Genomic DNA, 16,501 nt, shown 5'->3' on the forward strand with positions numbered 1-16,501 from the left:
ACACAGGAAAGAGTAAGTTCATTCCAATTTAGCAACAGTGATAAGCAAATAGTTGAAGTAAAGTAGGTATTTACCTGCTTCTGCTAGCAAATGTTAGTACAAATTCAGCACTTTTAAAGATATTTGGCTTTTAAGCAGTTGGGGCATGGATTCATTGGAGCTTCCTACACGTGCCAACATACAGGTTTTTTTACAACAGTAAACACTTCTATCAAATGCACCTATGCCAGTGAGAAATTCTTCACCTAAAATATGCAATTAAACCTCAAATTTTCTAAAACATATATGCTATGAATTAAAAATAGTAAAAAAATACTGGTGTGCATTTAAAATGAATGTGCAGTATCAATCATGGAAGAATTATTTGATCTTGCAGCACATTGTTTGATTTATGGGGAAGAAAGGAAAATCTCCTTGCCTTCTCTCAGCTTTTATTTTTTTTCTTAGTGACCCCACGTGTCTCATAATTTCATGAAAGACAACGCATTATTTCCCTCCCATTTATATTTCTCCTGTCTGCTAGTATAGTTTTTTAAATATACCTTGTAATTTTATTTAACTTGGTACCCAGATGCAGGATGTCTACTTATTCTGGGATTCTTGCAAATAAATCTCTGTTTCAAGAGTGCATGCTGCAAAGCCAGGTTTAACTGAAGCATCCAACATTTTTCAATTATGGAATGTCTCAATAACATTACTATGCAGGAAAAAGAGGAGTAAATTGATTTCCAGAATTAAAGAAATAGATTATTGCTCCTCTACAGATGGCCTTCCATAAATCTTGAGCGATAGAACATCTATTAGAGCAATTAAGATTTGAATAGACAAAATATATCTAAGATCTAAAAATATGGCAATTATATGCCTAATGTTGCAATTTATATGACTAATGTGGCTTCAGTTTGTTAGTCTTCCTCACAAACTGAAGAAACTTAATATTTAAAAGTCCTCACAGTAAATGTCCCTAAATAACAATTAGCTTCCACCCTGTATCGATGTGGGGCCAGTTCTCCCCAGGCATAGAACTGGTGATTTTCCTTTGTTGAACTTCTCAAAATTACTCTGTCCAATTCTCCAGCTGGTCCAGATTCCTTTAAATGATAGCAAGAACTTCAAGTCAATCAGCCAAAATCCCTATTCTCCATCTGCTATCATCCATAAACTTAGTGAGGGTGCAGTCTGTCTAGTCCTCCAGCTCATACCTGAGGATGTAAAACAGTATTGGCCCTGATACCCACCCCTGGGTGCACCATGAGTGACTGATCGCCGTCTGCCCTTTGTGTTGATCATAATCCCTTGAGTCTGACAGTTCAGCCAGTTTTCAATCCACCTCACTGTCAACTTATCCTGCCCATAAACAAATACATCTCTTTTTTTTTTTTTTCAACTCTTAGAGCAAGGGGAACTGAAAAAATAAAGAATTTAGACATCTTTATATATGTACCATATGACACTGCAAATTTTTAAATTTTATTCCACTCCCAATATACTTGTTGTTTGCCACCTCACCCCTTCCCTTGTAATATCTGTAGAACAGTGACAATTTCGACCATGCTTTCCCCTTTACACTGAATTTTGCAACCAGTTTTTCTCAGGTTGTAGAGTGAATATGTATCTCTGATTAAGAACTTCTTTGATTCTTTGGTCTATAATTATTCAATAAGGGAGTTCTTTTGCTACTTTAGATCAAATATATAATATATAGAAAGACTGTTTGTGGTATACATTGTGAATTACACAAGTCAAAATGTGTATAATGAGAAAGAGCTGTATTTTAAATTATGCTGGTTTCGAGACTATCATTTAGCAATTTCTGGCAGAAAGTCATGAGACATTTAACAACTTGAATAAATAATGCAGCACACTTTCTTAAAAACACACTGGTCTATGTAAACAAATATTCCACTACCAGAAAAAACAAATACAAACCTGCTCTGTTCCTTGGATAATGGGATATCTCTCTATCAGAAAGTAAATTATCTGAATAACCACAAAATCTTTTTGTGGATCCTATCATAGTTTACACTTGTCATCCCACCCTAAATATTATCTTTTATCTTTCTTCTTCTCGTCATTCCTTGGCTACTTCCTACTTACTACACTGGCATAGAGACATGAAGGAATTTTCACATTAGCAAAACCCCTTAGAGGTTGTTCTTCATGTGCTTATGAGTAAAACATGAAATAAAAAACAGCCAGATGGAATCCTTTGATTCTGTTAATTTCATTTCTGGTCAATTAAGTTTAGCTGGCTGAAGGATAAAGAAAATAATTATCTACCACCTAAAAAAGAAAAAATAAAGAATGAAAAAGACAAAAAAAGAGGGTGAATTATCATTATGCTTGCAGTTTCGGATTGATTTTAAACACATATGTTAGCCTGACTTAAGGCAGTTTCCTGGGAGAATGTTAAAAGGCCTATTTCAATCATTGGGATGACTTGTGATACTGCAGCACTGGGAAATGGCACAGAATAAATGCATAAGACTGTAAGCACAGGATGGTACTGAATAAGCTTTATGCAGGAATCAATAACCACAAACACCAGGAATGTATGTGCTGTAACTGCTACAGTACGTTAATTATTTCTAACAATTGGATAAGGAATGAAAACAAAAGGGATACAGAGTAGGAGTAGATTTAAACTCTTGGCTCTAAACAACTAAGAAGAAAAAAAAGAACTTCTGTTGTGCAGGTGCTAAAGTTTGATGAGATAGGGGCATGTACAGCATGAATAAAAGACACTGAGGATTCTTGCAGGAATTTTAGTTTTTACACTACATTTTGGACCAATATTATAGAATTATGTGTAGAGGAGAACCTGTAACAGGAACTGGAAAAACTTCTGAAGACCAGCTGATAAAATATCAGTAGACCACAGAAGATAGACTGTCAGAAGACAGCCAGCTTTTAGAAAAGCTATTGTGTTCAAACTTATGTCTAACTAAAAGGGATATGTACAGCAAAGATGATCAATTAAATTGACAAATAAAATGAATTGGTAATACTGGGGTGTAAAATTAATGTTGAAGGAACCAAGAAAAGGAGCATATTTTGAGTCATCAAGAAAAGGAAATGGTAGAAATAGTGGTTTTTATTTCTTTATTTTCCTTTTACTCATGGTTCTATTAAATTGTTGTTGTCATATTAGGAAAAGAAGCCAGCACAGAAATCTAGGAAGACACAGAGATTTTGAAAGGTTTCTAGAACATGTTGTGTGAATGACGTTCCTTTCTCTTTGAAATGTTGACCAGATAAACTTTTTGAAAAATTAGGCACTTATAGGATGACAAAGAATCAAATATTTTCAGAGAAACTTGGATGAAATATTTTTCTTGGACTTGGTTTTGAACAGGAATATTAGTGCCTTATGTTTACTTATTTATTTTTCATTTTACTGAGATACTCCAAATATGCCTCTGTCTTTACAATAATGGCAATAAAATTTCAGCATAACTCAATTTTGCATGTATGTATATAAATTTGCCTTTCCTTTCAAGTTTTATTCCCAAGACATGGATAATAAATGGAGCATTTACTTTCATAATTCGAAGGAATACTACAAAATAAATGAGGTGTTGTTTAATCTATAATGTTTGGTATAAAATTAATCATGGCCAATATAAGAAAGAATCTCACTATTTACGTTAAGTTTTTTGAGAAGAAAACCAAGAGAAGCATAACAACAGGATTAGAAATAATCAATTATTTCTTTGGTAAATGCTGTGTTGAAGAAAATGTTATTTTAAGGCTAGGATATTTATTATTAAGGACAAATTTAAATGAGAACTGACCTATGAGAACTGACTGCAGTCTTGCTGAAATCGCATATAGCTAAAACTCTGCCAGTGTTTTAACTCTCTTTATAGGATACAATATCTATATAAAAGAGCTGCATGGGTTGAAACTTGGCTTTTTCCTCTATCAGGTCTTTGGTAATTTTGTGGCAAAACCCACAATTTTCACTGAGGTTCTTATATCAGTTCCATCAGAAACAATAGCTATTTTCTGCGGTCTGAAGTTGTTCGTGATTGAGATATTAAGGAGATGTGAAATTCTACTCTTAATTTGACCCTCTTTCTGATGAGGTCAATCAGGATTGTGTGTGAGTCACTTAAAGAAATGAGCCCTCATGGAGTGCTTTGGAAAATCATATAATTTCTCCATCATTCATGTAGTTAACTATGCCCTAAGGTATAATGAAGTAGCATAGGGGTCAAGATAATATAAATTCTGCTTAAGCTGAAGTAGCATCTTGTTTGTTTTCTAAATATATGAGAAGCCAGTTTACCATATGAAAGAGAGGGGAAAAGATGGAGAGGACTGGTGAAGAGGAAATAATATTGGTATGCAGATGAACTGAAAAGAGAAGCCATAAGTTTCTTTCCAACTTGTGTTAACTCTGAGAAAGCGTTTTGAAAGAAGTTAGAATCTGTTGAGTCTGACTCTTTGGCACACTCTCAGGGGGTAGCTCCCTCCACTCTCCTTGCCTAAAAGATGCATAAAGGTGAGTTTACTAGAAGGTCAATCAGGAAACTCAATATGGCATTCTACTTATGTATAGAAATATGTCCTACAAATAGTTCAGAGTGGCTATCGCTTAGTTTATGAATTTGATGTGGAAAGTTGTGACTTACTTGTAATAGATGCATTTTTATGTTATGGTGTAAGCAATAATTTACATATAGTGTGTGTACTTGATTTATTGCCCTCTTGTTTCTCACATCAAATTTCAAGTTGCATGGAGTATAGAATCATGGTGTCATCTAATCGTTTAGCTTGGAAAAGGCCTTTAAGGTCATTGAGTCCAACTTTCAACCCAGCACTGAACCACTAAACCATGTTCCTAAGGGCCACATCTACATGTTTTTTGAATACCCTCAGGGATGGTGACTCAACTACTTGAACAGCCTGTTCCAGTTTTTCTTCATATCCAATCTAAATCTCCTTTGTTGCAACTTGAAGTAATTTTCTTTTGTCCTATTCCTTTTTACTTGGCAGAAGAGACTCATCTGGCTACAGGTGCTCCTTTCAGGCAATTGTAGTGAGCAATAAGGGCCCCTTGAGCCTCTTTTCCTCCAGGCTAAACAATCCCAGCTCCTTCAGCTGTTCCTTATAATACTTGGGCTTAAGACCCTTCACCGGCTCTGTTGCCCTTCTCTGGACTAGCTCCAGCACCTCAATGTCTTTTTTGTAATGAGGGATCCAGAATTGAGCACAGGATTTCAGGAGTGGCCTCACCAGTGCTGAGTGCCTGGGGACAATCACTGCCCTGGTCCTGCAGGCCACACTATTTCTGATACAGAGCAGGATGCCAGTGGCTCTTTTGGCCACCCAGGTGCACGCTGGCTCTTGTTCAGTCAGCTGTCAACCACTACCCCCAGCTCTTTTCTCACTGGGCAGTTTTCCAGCCCCTCTGCCCCAAGCCTATAGCATTCCACGGATTTGTTGCAACCAGACTCAGCCTTGTTGAACTTCCTATATTTGGCCTTTGCCCACTGATCCAGTCTGTCCAGATGTCTTTGCAGAGCCTCCCTACCATCTAGCAAAACAGCATCCCTGCCCAGCTTGGCATCATCTGCCCACTGGCTGAGGCTGCTCTCGATCCCCTCGTTCAGATCATCAGTAAAAGGTCCTAAACAGGACTGGCCCCAGTACTGTGTGTGCACTGGGAAACACCACTCTATAACATTGCAGTTCTGACTGGAAGAGTGAAAATATGTTGCTGAAAATCTGGCAAGGAATTGCTAGATTTTGAGTAAAAATAGTAAGGATATGAGCAATCTGAAAGACAGCATAGCAGCATCGCACTTCAGAAGGCAGTTGATTCGATTGGTCATGAACTTCTGTGAGTGTGACAACATTAAGATTTTTGTCAGACTAATAAGCAAGCAAATAAAAACAAAGAAACAAGCAAAAACTCTACAACCAACCAAAGTATAAAAAACTGTCTTTCTCCTCATACCTACAGCACTCTATATTTTATTTCTCCTTATTTGGTATAGACATCTCCCCCCTCCTTCAAAGCATATTTTATCTATCAGAAACCAAAATTTTAGTGAGATGAGTAGACAGCAGAGAATATTTTACATTCTGCTCTAGCAACACAAGATTTCTGAACCAGCTGGTCTTAGGGCTAGTTTTGCTTCTTGGGTTTGGCTATAAAAAGAATATCAAAGTATTCTCTGCAAGTCAAATAATGACTGTACCCTACTACAAGAATTACTCTTCTTTTTGTCTTAGAGAAACCCCTGAGTCAATACACACAGCATCAACAAGAGGCCCAATATAAGGTATTGTGATTTGCAGATTCTAAACATTTTCAATAAGTTCCAGAGAAAAAAGTAAAATGTGGGAAACACAAACCAAATTCTCAGCCTTGAGAGAACAAAAGTAGAGATCTCTGAATGTGGTTTGAATGTGCTTTAAGATTTGAACACACCTGCTTTTAGTGACAACTGAAGTTGAGAGTTTCTAGAATAGAAGAAAAAAAAAGTTGGATTGCCTGAAGAAAAGAATGCAGTGAGTGTGCAGATTCTCTGCTTACTTATCTGAAATACTTCCCCTTACTACAATGGAATGTTCAATCATACAGTTCAAATGGTATCAAGATCACAAGGCAGGCAATAAAGGGAAATCCTTCTTTTCTCTTGCAATAAAGACAAATCTAGCAAGGAGTTCTTGAAGTAATTTCCTTCTCTCATTCTGAACAGAAGCCTCAAATGATGACAAAGGAAATTTGCATATGGTAAGAGTTAGTGAAAACTAGAGTCAGGATTTCATACTTGACCTAAAATGAAGATTTAGAATAGATCTTTTTTGGATTTAGAAATTATCTACTGTAACTTGCTATTAATTGTGTTACAGATATTTATTTTGCTTTTCCAACATTTCTATATAATGGAAAATCTAAAAAGTCCTCATATCATAATCAGAGGAATAGAAATTGAGTGAGTTTGGAAGACTATTTCATTTATTTAACTTGAAATTACAAGCTTAAAACTTGTATTAAAAATATAAAGAACTACATAAAATATCCTATGATGTTAGTATATTTTTAAGATTTACCATATTTGAGTTATTTTACTGTTCTTTGTGAAGCAAGGGAAGAACCATATAGCACATAGGATTTTAATATATGCTAGAAATGCTGTAAGTACACTGTGACATGAGATAAATGTGCCTGAGTAAAATGAGCAGATGAAATTGTTACATTATTGAAGGCTGTGTTTGACCAAAACTATGCCTACATGTAAGCCTTTTCCAAAAACAAGATCAGAGTAAGAATCAATACAAGAATGAATCCAATTTTTAAAAAAATCTTTCTTTATTCTATTTCACACTTTGAGTTTGCACCTCCTGTATAACCAAACTTCCCTTTTAAAACCTGGCAGAATTTTGTGCCTTCAGTTCAATGTTGGTTCTTCAAGCATCAGAATCTGTGCTACCTCCTTCTTTTCCCTTCCTTTCTTGGACTCCAGCCAGTGAGTGCTCGATGCTTTTTCATGCCAATGTTTTTCACTCTGAATTGTCATTGCTCTTTAGTCTAATGACAACTTGGGCAATTCCAGACCTTCAAGTTGAAGTAAGATGAGACAAATATATCTTATGTTGTCCAGCACAGAGGTAGCATGAGTTTAGGGTGAGTTTAACACATGGGTTTGTGTTTGAATTTCACTAGTTAGAGTTACTAGTCTCTTCTCCTTATTTTTCTTCTTTTTCTCTTTTTTTAAACTTTTCTTTTGTGGTTTGGGGGTTTTGTTTGTTTGTTTCTTTGTTTGTTTTTGTTTTTGATTGGAAACAAAGCAATGGCAACTGAATTTGGGGCAGAATAACAAAAGAACATAGCAAAACATTTTATTATTTCTGAGAAATGAAAATAAATTTATTTGGCTTGATTGAACACTTCATCAACTGCCAATTTTCGGTTTGGCTCACTACAGACACAAATATTCCAGACATTTATTTGGTACCAGAGGAGACTTAGGGCTTTTGCCCCTCAACTCTTAGCGCTTCCTACACTTGAATTATACTTGTTCAGAAAACTGCATTTAGTCTGGTTCAGAGAGAAAATAAATAAATTTTTAAAAACAGACAAAAAATAGATTTAACAGAATAATAGAATAAGTTTCAAATTCAGACTGGCAAACTGGACTAGTACTGCCTGAAAAATGAGATGTTTAGACTTATTTCAGGTGCATTAAATCTTTAAGTCAGCTAATAATTTCAGGTTCAGATACTATTTTCCACTGACTACATACAATTCAAGATAATTGGACAGAAATTAAACTAGGGAAGATGTATATTGAGGAACTGATCCACCTATCCCAAATAAGATTAATTCAAGAAAAAATGGATAGCATTTTGAGGGAACATAATATTGACATAGAATAGAGTTAGGATGAGCTCAGTAATCTATGATTAGACTTCCCCAAAGGCATTTTCTTTAAAACTCTCAGGATATCAAACTTATTTACAGCTTCAAGTGGGAAAGATTTTGAGTATTTATTTGATGCAAATTTTATTCTTTCAGCTGCAATGTTCAGTACTCTGCTAACAGAGCTTAGATATTAGTTAGGGTTTGAGCTATTAATTAATTTGAGCAATTAATTCAGAGCTAGTAATGTATTTGATGGATTTTACTCTCTTCAGTGCATGAATTTTCAATAAACAGGATATGATTTTTCTCTAATTTATTCAGTATTTGAAATTATTACCCAATAAATATATTTTTATAATTCTTGGATGGTAAATGGCTTGGAAGGAGATAATTTGAAAAGATGTATGCTTACCATGTGGTCTAGAAAAAACATTTTCCATACAGGTCAATCTTCTTTTCTACCTAAAAATCTCTAATTCTTGTCAGGAGAAGAAAAGATAGACATTAAAATCTTTTTAGATGGTGCACATTCAGAGATTTCTGTTGCTCCCACTTTTAACCAAACCTTCTCATATACGTCTGCAAACAAACAAATAAATCCTTGAAATTTCGATAGTAATTAAATCCCTTTTTGCTGTTTAATAACTAGGGGAGAGTGAGAATTTCATGGGGCCCACGAAACTGACTTGAAAGATAGCATAATATATCTCCAACATAACTAGCTCTTGGAAAGTCATCTAAAACAGCTCTTGTCAATGTACTTTGTTGTATTCTCTCTGAACAATAGACCAAAAAAATGAAATAATTTTATAATTATATGATACTAAAATCTCTCTATATATAGACTGAATATTTTACCTGTTTGAAAATTTTTTTCTTTAAACACCTTTTTATTTGAACATCAAGTAACTGAATACTTTTAACTATGAGGGGTTTTTCTGCTGATTTTTTCACATATAGAAACATGAAACAGTTTATTCTTTAAAGGGATATTTTGTTTTGTCAGTACCTTTTCTAGTTCCCTCATTGTCCTAAGTTTTCCCTCTGTGTTTGCAGCACAACCTGTCTGTGTTGAGAAAAACCAGGACAGAATTATTCTTGTGTCTCAGCAGAGGAAGTATCCCCGACCAGATGTCTCCTCTTGAGACCTCTCATCTAGAGCTCAATGCACACATGAAAAAGTGAGTTCTCTGCAAAATACAGTGGTCATCCTTTTTCTTTTACCAAAAGCTTAGAGGTGTGACACAGAAATCTAAATCTCTGTGGGGTGAATAGGTCTTTCACAGCTTGCAGGAGCTACTGCAGCTAGAAAAATAAAATAAAGCAACAATGACACTTTCATCCATGCTTCAGAAGGAGTAATTCTTGCTGGGTTTTTGCTTTTTTAAAAAAATAAATTATAAATCAGACACCTCTTTTTAAACAAAATATTTGATATTTTAATATTTCTGATATTTTTTCTGCAACGTTATTGACATAGTCAGTATACATTTTGCTCAGAGTTCTGCTTTCTGCTACTTTGATTAGAATTGCTTTTAATGAAGAGTTATTAAAACTCATGATTTTATACAAAATTATCAAAAATTGCATATTGTGAAACTGAGCCTTAAAGCATCTAAGGCACTCAGTGAATCTGCCTTCTGATCTAGATGTGTTGAGTCTGTTCCTAAAAAAAATAGATTAAAGGCATTTTTGAATTACATTATAATATTAAAAGTTCAACTGTTAAATTGCATTTTGATATGTAAGCTGATATCAAAATTACATTTTGGTATGTGCTAAATTAAAAAAGTTAAGAAAATAATTCAACACTTTCACCCATACCTTCTTTTTCATTCCTTCCTTAGATGTGTGATCCAGTGAAGGAAGCAGAGTGTTGTTTTTGTTGTCATCTGACCATTTGAAGAAAAAACATTAAAATTTGTTTACTGATCTACAAAATCCTCTACAAAATTCATAAAGGCTAAATCAATTTTCTTGTTTTTTCTCCATGGGAAATTGTGGAACTCAACTACTCTGTACAGTCTTCAATACTTTTCTGTTCCCTCTAAGCACAGCTCTGTGGTAAAATCCCCCACTGTAAGAAAGCCCTTTAGATGCTGCAGCTTAATGTTCAACATCTTCAACCACTGCTCTGGGTAAAGTAACATTTTGCTCACTTTTCTGTACTCAAACTCTTGTGAAACCTTTCCTGACTGGCCTCTGTGCTACAGATCCTACAGTTACAACGGGTTAAATTCAGTGAGTGGCTATTTTGAACAAAAGAGGAGTAAAAGATTCAGGCTGTCCTTTTCTGATGACGGAAGCATATCTTTATGAAAGACCTGAATGGGATTTTTGCAAAATTCCATTTTTCATTTCAGTGCACTAATACAATCACTGTACAGTATGAAGCCAGCAATCAATAGTTTAGCATACAGCTTTGATGAACTGTTTCTTCCTGCTTCCAATTTATACCTTAAAGAGGAGCTTTGCCTGTGGAGTTCACTGTGTCCAACTAATGCACCAATTAGCTACTGTGACAAAGTTCTGCATTGTCAAAAATCAAAGCTTTCCATAGAGAATCATCTCCTTATTGTGGAAAGCTGGTCAGGGAGGAAGTCAATGAAAGACCAAGGATACATGCTCTCAGTATTAATCTCAATGTAGATTATGCACATTAAATAAGGGTAGGAAGAGCATAGCCTCTGGACAAGACAGTAGTATCTTTTGAAGCAAACTGAAAAAAACCCCACTTAAAATGTTTAAATGATTAATGCTAAACACTGCACACTGTGATTTCTTTCAAAAAAGAGATTTTTACATCCCAGGATTTTGGTTGAGAAAGTAGTCTGAGTTATTAGAAAAATGATAAGGTTTGTTGGATTTATCTCTTTACTTATATTTTGATTAATAATTCTGGTATTATAGTATTTTTAAATGTAGTCACTCCATTTTTTTAAAATACTATTATGCTTAAGCAAAAATACGATTGCAGAAATTGCAATTCTTGGGTGGAGGGTTGACTTTGTTTCGCTGTTAGAAGCCTGCCTAGCTGGTCTCTCACTCCCCCTTCTCAAAAGGACATGGGGAGGAAAATAAAGTTGAAAACATTATGCTTCACAAGGAGAACAGAGAGATTGCTCACTATTTACCATCATGGGCAAAACAGATCAACCTGGCAAAAATCAATTTAAGGTATTTTCAGTTAAAATAGACTCAGATAGTGAGAAACTAAAAAAATTTAAACACCTTCCTAATTTCCCCCCTATACTCATTCCTTTATTCCCTACCTCCAAAGAATGCAGGGGGGTGGCGAAACCAGGGGTTGAGTTCAGTCCATAACATTTCTCTCTGCTTCTCATTTCTCCTCCCAGTTTTCCCTTGCACCATTGCAGGTGCTTTCTATGGGCTACTGTTCTTCAGGGTAATGCTGCTTCAGTCGGGTCACTCCATGTGATCTGGGAAATATCCACCTACTCCAGTGTGTGGTCCTCCCTAGCCTGCAAGGATGACATCCTCTCCCTCCTTCTTCACTGACCTTCATGCCTCAAACTCTTTTCCTCCTCACTGTTCACTGCCCTCTGGTTTTTTATCCTTCCTTAATGTTTTTCTGGACACGCCATCAGCTTGGCTGGTAGGTTAAGCCATGTCCTGTGGAGGGTGTGATGCAGAGCTGTCTGGATTTGGTCATGTCCAGCATGGAGCAGTCCCTGGCTCCTTCCCTCCCTTGTGGCTCCTTCCACTGCCAACACCAGGGCACAGACTGCCAATGTAGTGCACACAGCCATTAATGCTGCCTACTAATCTGCCCTTGCTCAAAGAGGAATATTGTAAAGCTGATGCTTTGGTCAAGGAAGAGTGATATGAACCCCAAAGGCATTACAGAACACTCAAAATAAGCTTTTCTGATGAGCCCTCTACCTCCTTCATTGTATGCTATACAGAAAAGATCTGGCACATATTACCAGCATATGGAAAATCAGAGCTACGTTCATGAGTTGGTACTTTTAAATTGGAAGAAATCTTTCTCCATTCCTCCATTTGGCTGTCTTCCTCAGTTTTGTGGTATTTATCTTCTGATGCAGAAAAAAAGTGATTAACAGAAGCAGAATATGATGATCCAAATTATTGTGTGATCACACCAAAAAAATTAGAGCATTAGAACCTCTAACACAGAGGGCTTGGGCTGAAATTCGACCTGTGTCTCAGAGCTGTGCCCCAGTTGATGGGGATAAATTTAATGGGGTTACTTACTCACTTCTGTTCTCAGGGTCTGAAATCTGACCAGGTTAATATATAAATATTTTTTGTTTGGGTGCCTTCACTATGGCTTTCATTCCTGTAAGTTTTGAAGTTGACTGAACATTATTTCACAAGCTGACTTTTGACTTAATGTATTCCAAATAGAAAAAATGGTTGGCAGATTACCCAGGAAATGGAATCTGCTTACCATGAAAATTGAAATCAGTCTCTGGCAGATCACATATCTAATGGTGAAACGAAGGAAAACTAATTGTTAGGAAAAGTGAGCGTGAAGATTTCCCATTAACTCACTCACACAACTGGAGAAGAAGGGCTGCTTTCCTTGCTTAAGAATTTCCCATGTTTGCTATACCCTGAACTGGAAAGCATGATTTGACAGTGATGAGGTAATGCTTCTCAATGGAGTCTGGACAATTTAAAAAATCATTCTCTTTCCTTGATAGAAAATGGAGGTCAACAGCTATCCTTCTTCTTGTATGCCTGTTAATTCCCTGGGCAGTTTGCAGTAAATTTCCTTTTCCTGCTCTTTAGCTATTTGAACCATTAGACTATTTTCTGGACTAGGTGATGCTGGCTTATATGGACCAACAGAAGGCTTTATTTTGAAAGGAGAAATACTTTTGATTACACTTGAAGCAGAAGCTTTACTTGTAGTTTCCAACAGAATAAAATGTGTGATTTATATCAGATAGTAGGTCTAGGACTCATACTTTACACATTCAAAGCATAACCAGTTCTCATAATTTTCCTTGGTCTCTCAAATATTCTGATATCTTTATTAATTTTCTATTAGTTAATGTTTGTCCACTGTAAACTTAAGGCACCCAAAATCTTTTTATTCCATGAGAACCCAAAATAGGGTCAAACATTATGTTAATGTGACAAAGAGAACAACGGCCCTGCTTTCTTTTTTTATCTTCAGGCTTCCAAAATTCAGCAACTTATTTTTCCAATGCCTTGACCTGCTTTGCATTTGCCCAAGTAGGATTAAAATTACTGGAGAAAGTAATTTTATCGAAGTGTGTATATTTATTGAAAACACAAAGACAACCTAGGGACCTGTTTTGCATCTCTTTTCTGTTAAGGCATAATATTTAAACAATTTCTAGCTCAGACATTATCAATTAATTTCTTAACTTTTCTTAAAATACATTTATCAAGTGAAACCAGTAAAAATCCCTTCTGTTGGTGCACTAACCTGAGGATCAGTATACTCTGATAATTTACTTGTTCAACCTAAACAAAATTACTTCACTAAATCAAATCACAAGATTTCTACCAACATAACTAGATAAGTTTCTAAATAGATTTTTGTTTTAGATTGGTACAATTCTTTAATATACACATGCAGAGATATCTGTGTGCAGTAGAAATTTCTGGAAAGTAGAATTAAAAGGTATGCTTTTTTCTGAATTATAATTCAGATATCTCTATATATTTCTTGTGAATTTAACCCCTGGCTTATGCAAGGTGACAAAGTGGATATTTATTTAGATTAGAATTACATTTATGATTCTTTAATCATAAATCATTTATGATTTCAAAGGAATGATTTTACTCCAAAATAAATCACTAATGTACTTTTAAAGGCAAGCAATTGGACTTGGCATGAGGCGTTTTAGAGAATATATAAAAACTAAATTACATGTGAAATTGCAAGGGAAATGAATTCACAGATGTCTGAAAACTGAAGGTTGCCTGACAATTCCCCAAGTTTACTAACCACCTTGCCTAAGACGTATGTTCTTTCTTGGAAAAAAAACCAGAACAGCTATGCCTGGCAGTCTGGGTAGAGCACATTGCTAGGGTTGTATTTGAAAACTTTTAATGAAGGTGAGAAGGGAAATATGAGGCACAGTGTCATGGTGCTCTCAGGACAACTCTGAAGACTCTTCTTATCCCTGGATACAACAGAATAATTTGCATTCACAGAGGAAAATCCATCTTATCCTTCAAACAGGGGTTGGAGAGGGAGCCTTGAAGTCTGTGGCTATCACTAGGGCTTGGCTTGATTCACCAGAGATTACCACTGTAAAATTATTTTATGTTATTTGGATGAAAACTATTTACAAATGAAAAGTTTTGATCCAAAGAAAAAACCAATGATAAAAAAGTCAGAATTAATGAGATCCTTCAGAAGTCAAAATACCACTTGTATAGGCTGAAAAATTAAGATGCTTGAGAAATACATACTTTTATAGCATGTTTTTCATGTTGCATTGGTTAAGTGAATCAAAATCATATCTCTGTATGGATGAATTGCTCCTTCTCTTGCCTGAAATTGTTTGGGATTACTCAAGCTTTAGGAGATCTCTTTTTTTTTCCTTATTTCCACGTACTTAAAATCAGGAGGAACAGAAATAATGGCAGAGACCTATAATATTCACTGCATGCCCTTTCCCAGCTGACTGCTTACTTTGAAACCATTCCCAGCGCTGCTGGCTATGCCCTTTAAGCAAACTCTGAAAAAGCAGATAATGCCTACCCTTCCTGAAGAGCTACTTCCCTCTATGATCCTTTTATTCCAATAAAGATACAAGGTAAATACAAAACAAGGGGAAAACAGAAATACAGAGCTTTACTTTCCACCTCACTACCTACAATTTCTCCTTGCTTATTTTTCAAAACACTTTTTTTGCTTTACCTGGAAATGATTATCCAGAAATAAAAGCTAAATAAAACATTAGTAGGTCACAGAAACTGTCAGAAGCCAGTCTCTTCTCCTTCAAAATAGCTGCTGTCCAGGGTTTGCTACTGAACTCTACAGTGCCCATGGTTTGCATGTTTGAATGCCCTGCTGGCTCTCCAGAGCAGAGCAGCAGGTGGAGCAGAAGGAGAGTGTAACTTACATAAAGGCACAAGCCAAATCTTTTCATATTTTCACAGCAATGATCCAACGATCTTTCCTCCTCAAAACCTTCCAGTTTTCGTTAAAAATGAGTTTAGGTGTGGATTTTTACTCATTAGAAAGGTAAGAAAAGCACCCATATGTGATCTTCCACCTGAGCAGAATTAATGACCTCAAAGTCTGAAAATTCTAGCACACTGGCATCTTCAAACTCTGTTCTCACAGTTGTGCTGCACAAGTTGGGGATTTTAGTGTTTTATACTGATAACACCACCATTAAATTTCTGAGCTCCTTATGGAAGATTGGACAGTTATCATATAAACTTCTTTGAAAACTAAACCAACATAAACAAAAAAACCCAGAAAATCCACTATGCCCATCTCAACAATTCACAATACTTAGATCAAGCAGAGAGGAATCTCATATAGAGGTAACTGAAGGCATTGAAATATTCACTGTTGTAGTTAAGCTTCAGAACAAAGTACTAAGACAGAGAAAAGTAAAATGGTTTCAAATAAAGCTGAGCATAAGGGCACAATTTAATACCTCAATGTCAAAAACATTTTCATACAAGTTACAATAACTGGGAAAGGAGTCTTTAAGCCTAAAAAATTATTGGTTTACATTTTGAGAAAAACCCCAACATTTTAAGAAAGATGCACAGTCCAGACTCTGACTTCACCTTAGCTCTGGTTTCTTATGGTGTCACAAAATAAAAACATCACAGACATTACAGTATCTTCTCATACACTATTATTTTTATTTTTCAAGGCATGTATTATTCCCTTATGATAAAGAAAATAATCATTCATTTCCCCAGCACAGGTTTTGTTTAGAAATGCAGTGCTGTGGTGATGCTTCCCAAAGTAGTGTGTAGATACAAACACTTTAAAATGCTATTCTTTTAGATGTCCAGTAATAAATCTTTTCAACATACAGGAGCAGTTTCTTTCACATCATTAAAAGCAAAACAACATTTTTATTTGCAGACTACTTAGAAAGTAACCTATATGCAAGGAAATCCTCA

The sequence above is a fragment of the Fringilla coelebs genome (genome assembly GCF_963513975.1).
Source record: "Fringilla coelebs genome assembly, chromosome: 5".
Lineage (NCBI taxonomy): Eukaryota > Metazoa > Chordata > Aves > Passeriformes > Fringillidae > Fringilla > Fringilla coelebs.